The following is a 21,338-nucleotide window of genomic DNA, read 5'->3' on the forward strand; positions in this document are numbered from 1 at the left end:
CCTTGATCATATAACCTATTTTTTAGTCTAAGCCACTCCCTTAATAAATTCTTTCTCAAACTCTGCCTATGTCTATATGGAAGGATACAGATCCTGTCTCTTCTGCCTCACTGGGTACCTTGTCTAAAACAGTAAGCCTCCTCCAGAAAAACAGAAAATTGCATAAAGGGTGTGTGTGTACACACCACACACACACACACACACACACACACACACACACACACATGTGCATACACACAAGCATGCACATACCTGAGTACACATATGTGCACATACATACAAGTAAAGACGAAGGTCTACTGTGAAGCTTTAGCTAACATGATCTTGGAGACTGACAAGTTCAAAGTTCACCAGGTAGACCAGAAAGCTGGAATCCAGGGAAGAGTTTAGTATTATGGATTGCATCTGGAGGCAAATGCATCTTCTTCATGTGACCTCCGGCTGTTTTCTCTGTGGGAATTTTTACATTATGGAATACAAATTCCTTATTTAGAATCTATTGACGACAACATTATTTTTTATCTAAAAAAAAATCCATTTACGGTATCTAAAGACGTGTGTCCAAATACCTCAGCACTGTGGTCTATATAATTATCACAGAAATCTGGTCCTGGCTTGGCTCAGCCTTCTAGCTTCAAGTCTCTTACAGGCTTTAATCAAGTCATCAATTGCCAAACCCATATTCTTCTCTTCTGAGGAAGCTAGCTGTTGGCTTAGAAACTTCCCTCGGTTCTTTTCCAAAGGGGCCTCTCCATAAGATCATTCCCAACATGGACGCCAAGATGAGCAAAGAGTGATGTCATCTCTCACTTTTCTAATTTTAACTAATAATTTCTTATTCCAATTCTGAGACAGCCATAGGCATGGTCCATGGTTAATGTGGTATTGAGCTACCCAAAATTGTAAATACAAGTATAACTTTATGCAAACAAAAAAAAATGCAAGTCCCAGACTTTTTGTGTGACCCACTTTAAACTTCCAGACAGAGGGAAAAGGGAAGGGTCATTCCCTACTACAAACAACAGCATGCACTCGTGCCTGCTTAAGGGCAAGGGCACAGGGCTAGAAGGACCTGGGATTACATGTATGAAGGAAAGGACATCATGATGTAATGGTCTGGAGGTGTGGATCTCAACTGTGGGTCAAACTTATTTGGGGGTTGAATGGTCCTTTGATAGGGATTGCATATCAGATATTCTGCATATCAGATATTTAATGAAGATTCATAACAGTAGCAGAATTACAGTTATGAAGTAACAATAAAATAATTTTATGGTTGAGGGTTACCACAACCTGAGGGACTGTATTAAAAGGTCACAGCATGTGGACATTTGAGAACCGCTGGTCTGACGTGAGTTAACTGTCTTGATTGGAAACAGGAAAGCAATGATGAAGTTAAGACCAGGTTTCATGCTCTTCTTGTGGATTGACATTAAACATTTAATTAAATATTTAACAAGAAAAAGGCAAGAGAAAAGATAATCAAAGCTTGCTTATGAATCAGAATTCAAAAGCCCTGCATCTAACTTTGGAACCTTAAGTAATCCTTCCAGCATAGTCTGTAAAGTAAGCCTGAGAGAAAAATTATTTGACTCTCAAGTGCCACTGCTGCTGACAGTGATTGGCAGACTGAACAATACATTGCAAATGCAGGTTTGTAGGAACCAGGTCATGACCTCACTGAGAAACAGGGTAGGTAGTGGTGGGTAATATGGCAGCTGGAAAATACAGGCCTCTCTCCATCGGCCCTACTATTTCAGTCCTTACCAGCCTTTGACATGAAGGAATCCATTCCATTGTTAGCAGATCATTTCTAAAATGTCTATTAACCCAAGTGTCTTATAACTGGGAAATCCAAACACGCATCTGTAGCTGTGTGCTCTAGACACCTCAAGAATTACTAGAAGTTCCCTCCCAGGTACAGTATTTTCCCCCCGCAGAGACGACTGCACATAGCCCATTAAGGAGGACTATGGCCTGTGTGCCAGGTTACATCCGCAGGGAGAATAGATGCCGGACGATTGTTGACATGTGATATCCTCGGGACCACCTCCATCCCAGCTATGGAGGACCCATCCTCTCTGGGTCAGCTAACTCCAGGTCTGAAGGCTCCGTCTCCTATAACTAGTAGACTGTTTCTATTAGATCCAGAGACTTGTCTCAGAATACTCTTCTTTAAGGCTGGAGATGAAAGAAGAACACAAGCCGGGTGTGGTGGCGCAGGCCTTTAATCCCAGCACTCGGGAGGCAGAGGCAGGTGGATTTCTGAGTTCAAGGCCAGCTTCGTCTACAAAGTGAGTTCCAGGACAGCCAGGGCTACACAGAGAAACCCTGTCTCGAAAAACAAAAACAAACAAACAAACAAAAAACAAAAAAGAAAGAAGAACGCATATTTCCAACAAGGAATTTAGATCAGATCCTTGAGAAAATAGGATGTCCTCATGGATTCTTGAGTAGTGGAATGTACATAATTAGAATGACATTAAAAGTTATTTATGCATTCATTTTTATTTGTGGATATATACACAATGGAAGGAAAACCTGCCGAGAGTACATGGTGATACAGAAAGAATGATGTCATGGCTTAGAATGGAAAGAAGGAAGAACCTCTGGCCTCTCTTAATCTGGCAAGAGATGGAGAGGTACAGGCTGAGAAGAACCCATGGCTCCACCAGTTTTGTAAATGCTCTCTTCTTCCATTTGAGATATTATAACAAGATAAAACAGACTGGAATCTGTACTGTGTAAGGATTCCTTTACTCCCAAGAGGATGTTGTGTCCTCGCATGGGAACTGCAGAAAGGGAGGCTCCCTCACACAGAATGAAGCAGCTCCTGTAAGGGCCCTAACCCCATCATTAAGAATGGAGAAAGGAAGTCCTCAAGACTCAGCCGGTCACATCTCACTGATGTCACATCGGCAAGGAAGATGGTTAAAATGCTCTCCTTGGCCAGTATCTCAGGTTTAGGAGGCAGAGATAGTGAGAGAGGACTGAAGCCACTCTGGCTATTACTCTTCTGCTCAGTCCAGTCGTGAGGTGTGGACACGGTGGTGTGGCTTAGGTGAATCCTTGACAGTGGGTTATGCAAAGTACAACCTCGAAGTTGTATTTTTAATCTAGAAATGATAAGATTCTTGCTAGGGTTCTTCCGAATTCAAGTCCAGACAGAGAAGGGATAGGAATATTCATTAGTGCGATAAGGCAAGTGAAATTTTTTAGTGAATTTAAATTTGTTTTTTAAATGAATGATACAAAAGCAAATAGTCTTTGTCTTCCTTGCTTCTGGTGAGTTGCAGGCACTGTGCTTGTTAAAATAGAGCACATTTTATTATACTTCCCAGAGTAGAGGGGTGCGTGCTTTCTCTCCACAGTGACAACCACATTTTCTGGAACAATACCTGTTAAAGGTCACATTGAAGATCCGAGTCACAAACCCTATGATTTAAATTTGAGCCTAAGTTTTAAAATGGCGTCTTCCAGAGCTTGCCAAGTTCCTCTGAGAACCACAGTGTCATTTTGGATTAGTGCCAAGTTGAACCCCGCAGGATATTTTATCTCTAAGCATCAAGGCATACATGTTCTCCTGGCTCCATTCTTGACCTCTATTGGGCAAAGAAAATGTCAGACTTGACGGACCTGCTTTCTTCTAGAGTGCCTGACTTTCTGGTAATATCTGAGATATTTATCATGCCTACCTCCTAATGGCTCATCATGAATGCTGCTTTCTTTACTGAACCTTCTTGGCTCCCCTTATTCCTGAAAGGAGGAACCTCAAACCCTCTGAGGTTTTTGAGCAGGTATACCCTCAGTGATGTCTCTATACAGTCCATCGGCAGTGCCATTAGCCTTCAGCAGTGAGTTCGCACCTCTCCGTGTATGGAATGATCTTACTTAATGTTCAAAATGACCTTCCAGAAAAGGGTTGTGTGGGGGGAAATGATGAGACAGTTTGAGTTCCATGACCATGTTGGAACTTTCCAGAAAGTTGAACTCCTCATCACATTCTCATTAGTACCAACTTAGTTGTATTCCTCTGTGAGGCTTTGTTTTCAGGGGATGGGAGGAGAACAGTCTTACAATTTCCATATTTCTTGAGTTTTATGACTTACTAATTGACTCATTCATACGTTGGGGTTTTTTTGTTTGTTTGATTGGTTGGTTTGTAAGCAGACCCATGCATTTTACATTGAATTTGAATGCTAGAATGTATTTGAATGGTAATAAGAAAGAAAAAGGAGGTTAGTCACTATGGTCTGTTTATTTTGTATTTCTAGAACTTAGATTCTCTGTTCCCTCCCTCCCACTCGCTGCCAACTTCTTCCTTCTTTCTTGCACAGTTGAACTCACTCTGTTCTCCTTTCTTCCCCCACATAATAGCCTCGAACTTCAGACCCTGAAAACACTATCAACCATTTCCTGCTGTTCCTCCATTTGTGACTTATGATTCACTGCCGGATTTAAAATACAAAAATTTTAAAAGTTCTGTGAGGCGATCCTGGCTCTCTCCTTGTCTAGCCTTTCTAGGGCACCTCCAAAGTGTGGTGCAAATGAGATTAAAGTCCCGAGACTCAGACAAAAGGACATGACATTGTAGACTTGCACAATGAGTCCTGAGACACACTTAAGTGTATGTGGGTGGGTGGGGGTGGGGGAGGGCAGCTGGTGGGGAGCAAACTGTGAGGGTTCCAGAACCATGTTGCTAACTGAAGAGGAAAATAGAAATCCAGAGCCCTGTCAAACCTTACTTAGTCCTCTTGAGTCACTCAGGTGGTGGTAGCCTCTTCCCTACCACACTCAGGCAGCCTCCGAGGATGTAGACTCCATCCCCATCTGTGTCCGAAGAAGTAAGCCATGCGTCATATCATGAGACCCGCGGAAGCAAGAAGCCTGCACTGACGTTATTGGCATAGCAGAGCACACAAACTGCACTGTCACGCCAGGGAGCTACTTGGTTTCCAAGGAACTCTTTTTGTTTGCTTTAGGAGACAGAGCTGGAAGGGAAAGCCAGCATTGCTTGAGCCTGGTTGTCTGCTTCTTACAGGGCCTAACAGAATGAGACAATATTTGATATAAACCTAAAGCAAATTAGGAAACACAACTCCATAATTAATTTAGTAATATTTGGACTTGGTATCTTGGGAGGTCATGTGCCTCTCATCGGTTGTGTTTATGAAATAGTTTTCTAAATCTCATAGGCTACGAACTGAAATGTGAGCCAAAGCCCTTGGGTCTTAGTAGAAACAGTACTTAGCCCTGAGCTCAGCCATCCGCTTGTCTGCTTTTCTCCTCCTTGGGGTAGGGTGGATGTCCCCCAAACCTCCCCTCTATATGAAGGCCCTGCCCAGACCCATGCCTATAGGCGTGGGGGGTGTAGGCTCTTCCCAGATGCTCACAGCCTGCCCAGGGCTCTTCAGTCTGAGCCCTATGAGTCAAGGGGGGAAATGGAGAAGTAAAATTATCAAATATTCTCTGCTGTTTGCAGTTTCTAAATAAAATGTTGAAAGCTCCGTGTCTCAAGTCACCGCTTATGAATTAAATGATTTGGGTACAAAATCAATAGAAATTAATAAAAGCATACTGAATGTACTTTCAGAGCATAGAAACTGGGACTGGCAGTTGGTCCTGGAAGCGTTCCCTAACAGTGTGCCTTTCTTTGCTTCCAGAAGCATTTGGCATGTTGGAGCCATCCTGTCTTCCGTGGGACTTCCTTTGAACAGCTTCCATAAAACACTTCTCTGCATACATTGTTTCAATCAAGACCCGAAAGGACAGATATCCGTCTTCTTCTCCACAGGCTGTTTTAAGGTTTGTGTTATTTATTTCCATTTTTATTACAAAAGAGATTGTTAATTTCAAGGGATTTTTCTTTTAAAAAAAAATACACTGGTAATACATTTTAAAAGCAGCCCTGCAAGTAGATAATGCATGAGTTGTGAGCCTTTCATCTGACTGGGCAATAGACATGAATAAAGGGGAGCGTGCTGTGGTACATCTCATCTCATTCTCATCATCACGTGTCCTATGTGATGCCGTGAAGATGTTAGAGATAACGCAGGCTCCACATTGACTGTAACCTATGTTATTTCTAGGTTTACAAACTCTTTTTTTTAAAAAGATTTATTTATTATTATATGTAAGTACACTGTAGCTGTCTTCAGATGTGCCAGAAGAGGGCGTCAGATCTTATTACGGGATTACAAGTGGTTGTCACCATGTGGTTGCTGGGATTTGAACTCTGGACCTTCGGAAAAGCCGTCAGTGCTATTACCCATCTCGCCAGTCCGGTTTAGAAACTCTTAACTGAGTAGATTCCGGTAGATTATACTAGGTATGACCATATACCAGAGTTTGCTAAGTAATTTTAATCAGCTAGTATTCACAGATAAAAATGCACTTTGAAATATCAGAAATCAAAACTACATTAGTCAGTATTAACTAGTGTCATCACCAGGGCATATTTAAATGTGGAATCTCAGTGGACCAAGTGTCTTCATTCTGTTCTACCAGGAGGTTCTCACCTTATGTTTCTTGAATGATAAGGAATGCTTGTGTAAAAGAGTGTGTATGCATGTATGCACATGTGCATGCCTGAGTGTCATGTGTGTGTGTGTGTGTGTGTGTGTGTGTTAGCACTTTTGAAAAGCTAGCAATACTTTTGCCCAATCAGGTGCAAGGTTGCTAGCCGGGCACAGCTCTCATCTGGAAATATGTATGCCTTTCCAATAGCACCCAATAAAATACTTTTATTTTGAGGACACTGTTGGAAAACACTAGATTCAGTTCATGCATCTTTCATAGCTGGATGAAGCAGCAGAGGCCCAAAACACGGAGTGGACAGAAACTAAATGAAGAACAACCAAGGAGCCGCACACTAGTTCCTAGCATAACACATCTTTTTTTCCCAGAGGCATTTATTGTATTTCATGGGACTTTTATTCTGTCTAAGGTGACAAATGTCTTCTCCCTAATAGGCCTTTACTGTGTTTTACTTGTTTATTTCTTTGGTTTCTATTGAGAAATCCAAGCAAATTTTACTGCAATCCTGGGCTGAACTCCAGTTTCCCATCTCGTCATCCATTGTTGGGCATCTCCATTAGTTTGCAGAGCATGGCTGTGGGTATTTATTAAGGAGCTGGGGTTGATGGGAAGTTCTACCCCCATTTCCCACTCCAGTCCAGTCTGTGATCTGGTAGCTTGCTGGACCTCAATGATGATTGTATCCACAGACACAGACACACTTGGGCGGACATGAGCGCTCAGGGGTCACCTGAGTGCACCTCCCATCATCCACAAGCCAGGTTCTCCTTCACCTGTCTGCTTTTAAGCCCAAAGATGTGGTTTCCTTTTATGAGCCTGTGATTTTTAAAAGATGCAGAAAATGTGAAGTACAATTTTCAGTGCATGGATAACTTTATGTATATCATGAATGTGTTTTTTGAGAATTACAGCAGTTTGTCATCTTAACTTAAATTCTGTACCCACTAAAGAGCAACTCTGCATATGTATACATAGCTCCAGCCCCAACTGCAATTCAATCATTCGTAAATCTGATCCTTTCGGGTCCTGCCGTGAACCAAACTGTGGTCACTTGTCCTTCTGTGACCAGCTTGTTTTCCTTAGCAAAATTTCTTCCTTTGTAAGCAGAATAATATTAGTTTCTGGGCATATGTCACACTGTTAAAAAAAATGTATTGATTATTATAGTATGTGTACATGTGTCCATAATGGGTGTGAGGGTTGTACATCATTTCATGAGTCTGGACATCGGAGGACAACTCTGTGGAGTTGGTTCTTTACTTTCACCTTTATCTAGCTCAAAGACTCAGACTCAACCCACCGAGCGTTACCCACTAAGACGCCTCACCAGCCCTGCCTCTCTAATGTTTCTGTTGATAGTTTGTGGGTCTAGATGCTTATTATTATGAATAATGTTATGATGAAGAGTAACCAAGCTATGAAAATGTCTCTACAAAGCTCTTTTCTCAATTCTTTGGACACAGAGTTAGAAGTAGGATCATATGGTAACTCAACTGATAATTTTTGGAAAAGGTTCCTGCGCTGTTTTCCTCAGTGGTTCTTAACATCTGAACTTGAGTTGGAGCAGTACAGTATCTGCATGACTTAGCAACACCTGTTCTTTTTGCTCTTTTAATGACATCCCTTTTGATAGGTGTGAGGTGACAGATTTCTGTTGTTTTGGCCTGATTTCCTGGTGACTTAGACATGTTACATATCTGCCTAGGGGATAACTGTTCTAGCTCTTTCATTTTTTGGCTAAGGATCATTTTCTTTTAGCTTTTAAGTGCCCAGGGTTCTTATATGGGTCATAAATTAACCCCTAGATGGATGGATGGTAAGCAGGTACCTTCTCATAGTATGTGTGGCATCTTCACTCTGCCCATGGCTCCCGCCCCTACACAGAGGAGTTTTACTTTAGTGTAATCCCAAGAGTCCATTTTGCTTTTGTCTTCCCTCTATTTTTGGTATCACGTGTTTAATATATATATATAGCTAGGGACAATGTTGTGGGGCTGTCTGCACATGCATGCTCATGCATGCTATTGGAGAGTTTTTCAGGAGATGACCTCAGGTTAAAGTTTTCACATTAGTCAAGGGTTGGTTTTAGTATATACTTTAAGATAAAAGACTATCCAGGGTTTCTAACACATGATGATAGAGACCGCCCTTCCCTTATTTTGTAGCCACCAGAACTCAAACCATCAGAGACCATTTGATTGGATATACATGGGTCCATATGTGATTCTCTGTTCTTTTTCCCTCTTTGTCTGTCTGGATCACACCATCTTCTTTCAGTTGCCATGGCTTTGTTGTCTCTTTTCATGTGAAGAAGTATATTATAGGATCAGAAATGCAGTTTTTGCTTCTCAAGGTGACATGGCTATTATTATTCTTTGGCATTTTATATGAATTTCAGGATTGTTTTTCCTATTTCTGTAGAAAATTCCACTGGGGTTTTGAAAAGATTGCATTGATATTTTTGTGAATCACTTTGGTTAGAATAGACATTAGGGCAAAATTAAAGCTGTTAATCTATAAACATGAGGATTTTCATTTGTTTGTATATGTTGTTCCCTTGGGGTTTTTCACGAGTGTTTGGTAGTTCTCAGTATTCTTATACTTTGTCTGCTTGGTTAAATTTGTTCCTAAGTATTTTCTAATTTTATATATGTATTGATTAATTTTGTTGTTTCACAATTTCGTGCTTGTATCTCTTATATCCTGATTACTCTCTGCCCCTACACTCTCAAACCTCCCTTCATCATTACCAGCCTCTCTCCCAGGTTCACGACGTTTGGTTGTGTTTTGTGTATCATTTAGTTTAACTGAGGCAATCTGCGTGACCATTGAATTGGAAGTGTTGGCTGGAGCCTGATCAGTTCATTGCTGAATGGACACTTGAAAACGATTCCCTTGCTTTCTCAATCTCTCGGCCACAAACAGTTTAGCAGTGAGAGAGAAAGAGATCCCCTGAGTCCCAGGTCCATTGATGCCTGACTGTAAACATGGCCATTCTCATGCAGACCCAGGTCCATTGATGCCTGACTATAAACATGGCCACTCTCATGCAGACCCAGGTCCATTGATGCCTACTGTAAACATGGCCACTCTCATGCAGACCCAGGGTTGAAGGCACCAGAGATGCTTTGTGCTTACATGGTTGTCTCTTGACCATACAAAGACATTTACAGCCTTCTGGTCTCCTGACTCTTCCATTTTTCTCATTCTACCTTCTAGAATGTTCCCCAGTGGGTATAGGACAAGTGTCTAGTGTAGGGCTGGGCTGCCACATTGTTCCCGGTATCTTAAACAGCCATGAGTTTACACATTTTCTACCATCCTCTGGAAAGGCAAGAGTTCTCCTGTCAAGGCTGAGAGTAGCAATTGTCTATAGGTATAAACATGAATATTTAGAAGGCAGCTTGACACTGTGTCAATTTAGCTAAACCACCTGTTTGTAACTATTTTTATGTTTTATTGTAAATGAGATTGTTCTTGTAATTTCCTTTTCGACTGTTAGTTGTTATTACGGTGAAACAAACAAACAGTTTTGATGTTCGTTTTCTCTCCTGACACGGTTGGCTTTATTAGTTCTGATGGTTCTCTATAAGATTCTCAGAGCTCTTTATAAAGATGATATCATTCTCAAACAGGTGATTTTACATCTTCCTTCCCAATAATGATGCTTTTAATTTCTTTTACTGGCCAAATTATATTAACTAGGGATTTTAATGCAAGCAGATAGAAATGTGCCAAAATATGGCACGTTTGCCTTGTTACTAATTTTTAAGGGAAATTTTTAGGTTTTCATAATTACGTATGGTGCCTGGATCGGTGGGTGTTTTATTCATGACTCTTACTATGTTGATGTAATTTCTTTCTATATCTAAAGTGCTGAGCTTTTTGTTTTTAAATCCTGGATAGGCATTGCATTTTGACACATATCCTTCTATATCTAGTGAGATAATAGTGTAGTTTTTATACCTTTTAATTGTTAACACAGTTTATCTTGTGGAATGGCTTTTGGATGTTGAATCACCCTTGCAGAGGTCCCACTTGTTTTGGGCTAGAATCTTGTTTCTGTGCTTTTGAATTTTGGATAAGGATTTCTTTCATATCTGCTCATCAGAGACACTGGCCAATAGTTTTCTTTTCATAAAGTGTTCGTAGTCTGGCTTCACCAACAGGGTTGCTCTACCTTTTGTAAGAGGTTTTATAGTAATCCCCCTTTTTTAACATCTTAAAGAATTTGAAAAAGATTAGTGTTGTTTTTCTTAAATATTTGATAGAGTTTTTTTCAGTAAAGCTATCCAAAGCCTTTCTTTGTTGGACGGTATCAGTTTGTTGTTATCTTAGCTAATTTTAGAGGCAGGTACAGCTTTGTGCAGGCTTTCTCTTTCTTTCAGATTAAATATTGGCACACTGTAGTCTTACCTGCTCTTCTCGGGCTGTCCAAATGCTTGTTGTCCTGTTGTTAATTTTAGTCCAACAATATTTTTTTCATTTCTGATGTATCACAGAATTGAATTCCCTCTCCTCTGGCTTTATTTGTTTGAACCTTTCTCAAAAAAAAAAAAGTTATATATTTCCCAGAGTCATGTGATACTAATAAATTTATTCTTCTAGAGACAAAGTTCCTCTACCATCATAACATTATTTTTCTAATCATTCTTTTCTTCTTTGGGAGAGATAGGTCTATATTATGTTATATGTATAAAGCTTTATCCTGAAATTATATAGTTTCATTTTTTGGCTTATCTTCATATACTTATTGTACCCGTTTTGAGTCTGCTAAGATCCTGTCTTTCACTTAACTTTATGAGCATACAGAAACGGAAGGGGCATTAAATGATAACTAGTGGTGTTTCTCAGCCACCCCTTTCTGTGGGGCCATTCTTTGTGGCGTAAGATTGAACGAACTATGCATTTTAGACTTTTTGCAAATCCCTGGATTTCACGAGCCAAATGCCAACACCGCCTCATAATTTCAGCCGCTGTGATAGATCCACACTTCCCTCCCAGCACGAGGAGGTCTGCTGCTACCTGCCTTCCTCTCTCGGCGCAGATCATGTAGTTGCTGAACTGAATACTGGTAGACCTGGGACCTTTTCTTCCTTATCAAACAGCTTAAACCTTCTAGTTCCCCAGTCATCTAGAAGCACAACTTCTGCCCCTGGGTGTGATTTTTGTAAGACTGGCGGCTTTTCTTTGGTATTTAAAGGAGACCATGTTCGTTTGATTCAAGAACGTGGTTAAGGGGAAGATTGTATTAGAGTTTAGTTGAGGAAAATAATGGGAAAGGCTATCACTGGGGACGGAAAGAGCTGAGCCTGGGCCTCAGCAGTGGTTGTACAGATACTGCAGTGGTAATTGGTCAGTTACCAAGATTGAAAAGGTGGGAAACAAAATCCAATACCTGAAATCTGAGGAAAGTTTACAGAAGAAAGGGTTCTTTTCTTCGGCATGAAACCTTAGTTTCCGCTCCTTCCCTTCCAGGCCACAGGCTTCCTCAGAAACCAGAAGCTCAGTTGTGGGGAGCTGGCAGGGCCCTGGGTTCTGACTGAACCTCTCCAGATTTATGTTGCCTCACTGCTAGCTCCACCCTCCTCTCTCTTCCTCATACGTCTTGCACTCTCCCTGTTGAGGAAGTACTTGACCAGTTCTATTCCTCCTGATTCTGCCAAGAGCTGGAGCAAAGTTTTCAATTAAAAACAAAGGAAAAGGAACCCCTCGACCTTCATGAATTTATCCACCCTCAAAGCTTTGGTAAAGCTTCATCTATTTAAGACCCATGATGTAGGTGTAAGACCTCTCCAGGGAGAAGTCAACTATTGTTACCTACTGTTGTTTTTCAGTGTAATGTAAAAAATATAATAAGATAAAAAGAATCACAGACTTCTGTGATCCAGAGGTCACTTGATTGTCTAATGGAAAGACATCATAGTTTAAGGAAGCGCAGCTTTAGGGGGGAGCATTTGACTTCACAGAGCAGCATTACCTGCAAGGATCTCAGCCTCCACAAGAAGACACAGCAAGCATGGAGATGAGCCCAAGACGACTAGCAGATATAGTCCTTGCTTCCTAACAAAATGAGAAATCCTGTGTGATAAGATTCCTCATCTGAAGAAGACTGCATTTATGAAAAGGGAGAAATAATAACAAAGAACTTCCATTACTGTGTATTAGTTATTTATGGCTTGCCGCCTTAGCTCCTGGGTGGGTTTAAAAAACAAAACAAAACAAAACAGTGTTCTCTTGTCCTGGTGTCTTTTGTACATAGGGCACGAAGTTATATTTGACTTCACGGAGTTTCTCATTTCCTGAAATAGACTACCAGCTCTATAAACATTGAAGAATAAATATTAGCTTTATGAAAACACGTTTCTCCACTAGTTGAAAAATAGCATGTAATAAAAAAAATACAAGGATGTAATATTGAAAATTATAGATCAATATGCCTTCTTATTGAGGATGTATATCTAATCCTTGCACATGGAGTCTGCATTTTCAGAAAAAAAAATGCGTGCTGTGTAATACCACTTGTGTCTGTGATAAATTTCCCTCCCTCACACTACACAATATATCTCAAGCGGCTCTCACCTCACCCTGAAATGCTTAGGCTGACTCTACAGTATGATGTTGAGAATGCTGGGCTTCATTGTTCTTCATGCTAAGAATTTAACATGACTCAAAGATGGTAGAATGCTTGTAGATTCCTTCCCTGGCACCCCCACCACACACACACACACACACAAATGCTGCCTGGGAATTATATTAGAAAATACTTATTGGAAACTTTGGAAGAAAATGGAGTTTTTTGTAAGGGATGTTTTAAAAAAGTGAGTTGTGACTTTGCACAGCCAGTTAACACTTCTAATTGTCCAAGCTGGTAGTCCAAAATCTGAACCCTAGATGTATGCCTATCGTAGCAACAGGAGCGTGTCATTCATCAAGTGTGGCCTTGAAGCCTCCCATTCACACACCAAAAGAAGGAAGAGTAACCCACATGAAGATTGTGTGTTATGAAGACTCTTTTAAAAAAAGAAATGCAACCTAGTTATGTACCAGTAACTCACTTCCTTCTGAAAATGGCCATCCATTGCCAGGAGGGCCACCAATGTCTTACATCAGTCTGTCCTCCACCTTGACTCTGCATTGTTCCTCTCTCTGAAGATGGGAAGTAATCACATTTGTTTATTTTAGCTCAGAAATAAGACAAGAAGGCTGACTTAGTCTGAATTTTATTGCTGTGAAGAGACACCATGACCAAGGCAACTCTTACAAAGGCAAACTTTTAATCGGGTCTGGCTTACAGCTGGAGAAGGAGCTGAGCTTCTGCATCTTGATCCTAAGGCAGCCAGGAGGGAAGGGACTCTTCTGCACTGTGAGGAACTTAAGCCCCAAAGCCCACCTCCACAGTGACACACTCCATCCAACAAGGCCACACCTACTTCAACATTGCCATACCTCTAATAGTGCCATTCCCAGGGCACCACACAGGCTTAACAGGAAAGTCTTTGTCTAATCATCTGCTTTGCTACACTTTTCTCCAAAAAATTTCACAAAGCATATTGACTGTTATCATGAAGTAGTGTAAGCCTGAGGAAAGGCATAAAGCCTATGTCTCCACCCCCATACTTTACAGTGCTGACGTCACCGCTCTGATTTTGAAAGTTAAAAAGAAAACTGCCATTCTTCCACTTACGTGTTTCTTACAGATATGTGTTTGTCACTAAAGATGTGTGTGTGTCTGTGTATCACATGATATTGTTTTTCAGTTTACATAGACAGAATCCTGCTAAATATCTTTTGCCAGCTTGTTTTCTTCCAAACACTATTTTAAAACATCTCCATTATTAGTCAGTTTTCATTGCCATTTTTCCAATTTCACAGAACAGTACTCATCATCCTTTTGTATTTTGTGGATGGTCACCTGCCTGTCCCTGTCTCTTCTTGACAGTCAATGTACAAATGAGCTTTTGATGGGAATCAGCCTTATGCCACAGTCAGAGAATCAGCAACCGGGAAATCCCTGTACTTTACGTCCTGCCACAGAAAGCATTTTATTTCTTTCCTATCCACAAAGCTTCTGTTTTCATTTGCTATTTGTACAAAATGCACAAGTCTCCTCTTTTGTTGATTCTCATTTTTATGAGTAGTTCTGAAGGCAGCTTATCAGCTCCCCCTCAATCAAGTCTAATTGTATCAGAAGGCGAGCAGTGCCAGCAACGGCAGGACAAGGACACCGGCAAACCAGGCAGAGCAGAAGAAGGCGGACAGTTTCCAGTCTCGCACATCTAACGTTCAGGTGGCGCCCAGAGAGGATGCTCTGGAGAAGTACATTTGCACATTCGTTCACACTCCATTATCTCAGAGGTCAGCTCACGAAGAGCCCTTTTCCATTAGACCAAGAATTTTTTTTTCTTTTTCGTCCTTGGATTTCATGACATTAGAAAAGCATGCACATGATTCATAAAAACTTCAGTACCTTGTTAAATATTTCAGACCGATCTCATTGTAAACGTTTTAGTGGGTCTGGTTCCTTCACAAAATGAGAGCTATCAAAAAGTCTCAGGTGAGGACTGTAGTGGTGGCTTAGCTGGGAAGAGCACATGCTGACCTTACAGAAGACCCGAGTTCAGTTCCTGGCGCCCTCGTACATCAGGGCATCCATCACCCTTTTCTGGCCTCCAAGGACATCTGTGGTTAAGCTCACTTACCCTAAATAGACATGCAGCCATATACATAATTAAAAATAAAGTTTAGACAGGGAACAAGCCTGAGACAATCACCAGTATGGCACCACAGGGCTATACTAGACAGGACAGAAAGCTAGCTTGAGATTACCACAAGTCCCTGTTGCACAGTCCTGGGTGGGCAGACCATGCCCTAGACAACCTCCACCAGGTGTCACACTGCTAGAGTGGAGAACAAGCCCAAGATGACCTCTACCTGGTGTCACACTGCACGCGTGGGAGATAGCACTCCTGAAAGCATTCCTGAGATGACCCTAGACAACCAGAGATCCTGGGTGCCACAAAGAGGAGGAAGTAAGCGGTGAAGAAATGGAAGGGAAAGAGAAGCAGAGGGATGTAGGCACAGTGAAGAGAAGCAGAACTGGAGAGTGGAGGGTAGCAAGAACAGCCTGATGTGAGTAGCCAGTGATGCCACCTAAGACCATGGTGAGGTCCTGGCCTGTGCTGCTACTGAGGGCCATGTCCTGGTCTGTGACCCTGCAGCAGCAGGGACCTATTACCACCAATGGCCAGGGGCTTGTTGCTGGACTGGGCTGCCTCCCAGGGCCATGTTGATGTGTGAGAGCTGCGCAGAACTGGCTTCACCTGCCTCCCTAGATCATGAGAACAGGAGAGCTGACCCTGCCCCTCTCCAGCTGCAGTACTTGGGAGGGCAGCTTGCTCATCGCCTAGGCAGCACAGTAGAACTGGCCCTGGTTGCTGGAGTTGCAAGTGAGCCACCCCAAGGGCATGAGCATGGGGAAGCTGGCCCTGTCACTTGTCTACCCTGTGCTGCGGTGCCATGGGTGAGGGAGAGATGCCTTCCCTGCCACTTTATTCCTCACAAGCCTGCTTCAGGCAGGAGAGTTGACCCTAAGGTCATGAGAGCAGGAGAGCTGTCCCTGTCCGTCACTGGCCATAGCATTGGGGAGAGCAGTTCCCACACCTTGCCTCAGCAACACTGTAGAGCTGGTCCTCTTGGCAAAGGCACAGGCGAGCCTGCCCTGGGACATAAGAGCAGACTTGACCCTGCTACCTCCCAGGCCCACCCTGACATCTACCCCATTGATGAACTGCTGGAGCACGTGAAGGGGCTCCATGACACAGGGCAACAATATCTGGATATCTGAGACAGTCCCAGTGACGATCCAGTGTTTGCAATGTAGCCAAAGCCAGAGAAAGGCTTCAAACCAGACCAATGAGTTATTATTGCAATCAACATTTAGCAAGCAAAATATGTGTGGACAGAAGGGTATACTGTGGGGCACACTGTGGAACACTGCAGATTCCACAATGAAGGTTTGTTTCTTTCTTTCTTTCTTTCTTTCTTATTTCTTGTTTTTTGTTTTTTTGTTTTTTTCCTTTCAGGAGGGAAGTTGCAAGGGAGGAGGACTGTACAAGAGGACAGGAAGATGAGTGGGACCAGGGAGCATGATGTAAAATTTACCAAAAATTAAATGAAATGAAACTGGATGCAGTAGCACTGTCTGCCAAGCACCCAGGAGGCAGCTGAGGGCTCTTACTCTTTGAGGTAGAGAGCAGGCAGATCTATATATCCCAGGCCAGTCAAAGAAACATAGTGACACCCTAGCTAAAACTACAAAATAAAACACTATATCTTTTAAACTCCTTTTCTCGGATGATAAATATCAGTGGGTTGGGGCATTGTTTAATGGTGATGAATTTTTTCCTAGCATATGATAAATCTTGGTTAACTGATCAAATTGGTAAATTGATTAATAAGGATTTTTAGATGATATGAGATGATTTGGGCTAATGGTATTTCAGAATTCTTATTAAATGTCTTTTATCTATTAGAACAGAAAACTGCAACACTTAGGTTGAGTTTAAGCCTTTTGATTCCAAAACAAGTCTATTAAGTAAATTACTTGACTTTACTGAGGACATCAATTTCCAAGAGATCAATTAAGGTGTAGAGTCCCTAGGTTCTTCTGAGGCTCTGAGGAAGTGTCCTCCACAGTCACTGTGAGCCACTTACCTTAGGAACAAGGCTATTTCCAAATCCTGTTTTTGCCATCTTTAAGAAAGTACAACATTTTGGGAGTCGATTATATTTTTATACAAAAATGTGTGTTGAGCCAATCCCTCAAAACAAAACAAAAGAAAAATAATCTGACAATTTTAGAAACTGAGGGGCCGGTTGTGGTGGCGCACGCCTTTAATCCCAGCATTTGGGAGGCAGAGGCAGGTGAATTTCTGAGTTCGAGGCCAGCCTGGTCTGCAGAGTGAGTTCCAGGACAGCCAGGGCTATACAGAGAAACTCCGTCTCGAGAAAACAAACAAACAAACAAACAAAAAAGTTGAGAAGTTAGAGCTGAGAGGTTTCCCTGGCATAAGTTCTTAGGCATAAGCAGGAGGATCTGCATTTTGATCCCAGCCTGTAGGTTAAAGGCAAGGTAGTGTATGACTTTAACCCTTTAACCCAAGAGCTAGAGAGGCAGAGATAGGCCAGTCCTTGGAACAACCTGGTCAGACAGACAGCTTAGCTAAATGGGTGAGTTCTACGAGCTAACTCAGTGAGAGGCTCTAACTCAAATGATAGGGCAAAAGGAAACCAAGGAAAAGTATAGACACTTAGTGTGTGTGTGCACGCACACATGCATGCAGGCACAGACACACACACACATACATATGTACACACACATTTGTGCACAAAATATGCACATGCACAAACACAAATTTCAAGAATAGAAGCAATTATTTCTAGAATGGACAGCCTTTCCTGTCTCAGTTACTGATTTTTAAATTATTGACTCCTTTTTGTATACTGCCAATCAAGTGTCAATGATCTTACCACCTTCCAGGAACAATTAAAGGACTACTTTACTGAACACTCTCCCTCAACAGTGTACTGGTCATTCCTGAAAGTCAAGTTCCAGGGGCTTCTATTTCCCCCACCCCCAATCTTTATTTTTGTTGTACTAGATGGAATTCTGCTAAGCTAAGATTTATGCCAAGTTTAGTTTTCACTAGACTTTTGTAGCGGAGCATAAGTCCTCAGAAAATAGAGTTTCTGTCAGAGGCTTTGACATGCACTCCGTATTGCTGCCCTGCTGCCTGTCACTGCGCTGCTTAGCCTGGTGTGAATGCGTGCCATCAGCAGGGAAACGATCCTTTCCAGCCTTGCCTCCTGGCTTTAAGTGGGGCTTTTCTATGGCAGCGCCGATATCCATAGGGTAAGATGATTAGTGCTGCTCTACTACAAACAAGTTGATCATGTTTACCAACAACAGCGTCATTGGGCTCATGTTCATGATGCTTGTTCATAAATGTGATGTGTTCTCAACGGGTTGTACATTCTTTCGGATCACTTTAGAAAACCAGATAAACAGCCACACTGTGTGTTCATCCACTTGCACTGCCGTTCATCACCAGTTACCTCCTTTCCTTGCAGGCGGCCCTGAGTTCCTGCCCATTCTCTCTCAGGGACTGGAGGAGAGTGACTGATATTTATTTATTCTTCATTTATTATTTGATGATCTCCTACATGTATACAGTGAAATACAGTCAGATCCATCCCTTATTTCCCTCTCCCGACCTCTCCAATCTCCCTCCCGTTCACAACTCCAACCCCTCCTTCCATTTTGCTTTAAAACAAAAAACAACTCAGAGAGTCTAATCAGTGCTGCTCCCATGTGCGTGAGTGTAGGGACTGTGCGTCTGAATATGGGCAGCCCACCAGTGGCCGGGACGGAAGGCTAATTCTCTCTCCCTCGTCAGTAGCTCCACAGTGGTGCAGCATTGAGAACACCTTCCCAGTCTAAGCCGGGGATCAAGTCGCAGAACAGAGAAAACAGGTCTTGTAACCTCCCTGCTGTGGTCCCGCTATTTGTATGCCACTTCATTTCATGACCCAGGTAAATTTTTCTAAGTTGCAATTACTACCAAGTAGCTTTGATGTTGAGTTATGAGTTTCTTCAGTCAAGACTTGAGAAAATAGCCATCCCAATCTGAGATGGCCATGAGAAGAGTAGAAAGTCGAAGAGTGGGTCTTTACACAGATGCGAATATCATCATCTTCATTTTGAGTAAGTTGAAACCTGAATTTGGCTCGTCTTGTATAGAAATGGCTACGCAAAATTCAAAGATAATGCACCCTCACCAAAGGTGTTGAACAGACAAAATTAGGTGACCGGATCTAAGCAGAAAACATTGCTGGTGTTAGGAACTTAGGGAAATCATTAGCGTCACGTGTGCTCTTCGTACTTGCAACACAGAGATAAATGCTTAGGGCCGATGAGTCTCAAGGTTGCCTGGGAAGAGAAAAATCACTAGCGGGAAGCCTGCTGGCGTGGTGAGCACAGGCAAGCATGCTTTAGGAATCAGGGGAGGCTCCATGTTGAAGGCAGGGGCATTCTTTTGGGTAGCTGCTGTAATATAAGTTTATGGCTGATGGAAATCTACACCACAGTACCAAACACCTTTTCCTCCTCATGAATCTTTAATTCCCCTTCAATATTTTGACTCTAAGATGATCCACTCTGAGAAGAGCTATGGAAGTTTGGACTTAGGCCAGCCTAAGGAGATTATGTTAATTTATCCTACAGTGAATTTACCTAAAATCAACTGTAAACTCCATTTGTCTACAGGTCTCCGAATGCACCTCCTTTAACAGTGAAGTACAGTTACATTAAAGAGGTGCTTTAAGACTATAGGCGTCTAGCAGGTCTGACCTGGGAAGTGAGTGATTGTTTTCATTTACATATAGCCTTTTATTTCCTCTTCGAACTAAGATTTTAGTCTAGGAGAATAATAAGACATTGATGAACAGGGAGCAAGGGGTGATAGAGTTCCGATATTTGGGCTCCTCGTGCCTGAGAGATAAGGAAGGAGAAGATAAAGGGTAATTGCCCACTGACTTTCTCTTCCCTTGTCATCCCAGGATTTGGCACACAGCCAGTGTTTCCACAATTTAATTTCTTCTCCTTATATAGCACATGGTTCTTGTGGCTGGAGTTAAGGCAGGGAGTTCCTTTTCTAAATCAACACAAGAAACCATGTTTGTTTTTATGAAAAAGACACATATTTTCCATTATTTTTGTAAAAATAGGAGGGATGCTAGAATAAGTAAGTAGCAGAGGTGAAAAATAAAAATTTCCAGACAACTCTCACAAGACTGTTTCTATTTATTTGGAATTTTCCACATGCACACGCATGCACAGGCACACACACACACACACAGAAGACTACAGTTATAAGAGAAACAGAGCTTTCAATACCTGGAGCTGAATTTGCAAGAAATGGATCTATGCTGAGACACTTTATTTGCATGGAAAATATCTACTCAAAATCTGGTAATGTGTATAAATTCCATGGCTAATACAATTTACCTGTTTTCACTCCTGTTTTCTTAGACAAGTAAGGCAGTGCCCACAGAAAGTTCTCGGGCTCCTCGTCCTTAATGAGAACATGTTGTTGCTTCAACTACAGACTGGAGGTGCCAACACTGCATTTTTATACGAATAGGAGGTGACAAGACACACGTGCCGTTAACCTTTTATTTTACTGCACATGCACTTTTTTACCCCAAAAATTTGCCTAACAGAGCTTCATTCTGCTGAGGTCTTGGAAGGCATGCATAGAACCTGACTCATAGCAGGCTGTGATTTAAATGGTTGCTGAACAAATAAATAAGACAATTAATTAAAGGTGGCCACGAAAAGGTGACTTTGCCAAAATCTTGTACCTTCCATGGGCTGGATCCCAGATGGGAAGGGTTCTCCTTTCACGCTCTGTCTGCAAAGCCCCGTTCTATTTATTGCTGTGGCTTTTTGGCAGGCTCCTTTCCCTCGGCCCTGTATGCTCCATGCCGTGTGTTAGCATATTTTCCTGGAACAAAACTCAAGGAAATACCGTTTCTAAAAATACGCTTTATGAGGTTTTCAGACTACAATCCTTCTTTCTAACAGTTCATTCACTGAGGGATCCTAAGATATGACATTCATAGCCCCCTCCCCCCACAAAAAAAAAGATGAAAAAAAAGGAGAGAAAGAGAGAAAGAAAGAAACAAAACAAAATAGCCAATCTGTTTTCATCTATGCAACACATCTAACAATTATTTTC

At 41.9% G+C, this 21,338-nt stretch overlaps 1 protein-coding gene across 36 annotated transcripts in view; it reads left to right on the plus strand.

The window, feature by feature from the left end:
• Positions 1-21,338, plus strand: part of Enox1 (ecto-NOX disulfide-thiol exchanger 1) — a 565,516-nt gene that overhangs the window by 279,847 nt on the left and 264,331 nt on the right. For 29 of the 36 annotated variants that reach the window (XR_003950851.1, XR_003950849.1, XR_383179.3 and 26 more), the window contains one exon: positions 5,664-5,805. The gene's annotated coding sequence lies outside the window, so the exon portion shown is untranslated. The remainder of the gene's footprint in view (positions 1-5,663; positions 5,806-21,338) is intronic. The other 7 variants (XR_003950854.1, XR_003950853.1, XM_030247801.1 and 4 more) reach the window with 1 other exon arrangement.

This window comes from Mus musculus, chromosome 14 (genome assembly GCF_000001635.26).
Source record: "Mus musculus strain C57BL/6J chromosome 14, GRCm38.p6 C57BL/6J".
NCBI classification, from domain to species: Eukaryota; Metazoa; Chordata; class Mammalia; order Rodentia; family Muridae; genus Mus; species Mus musculus.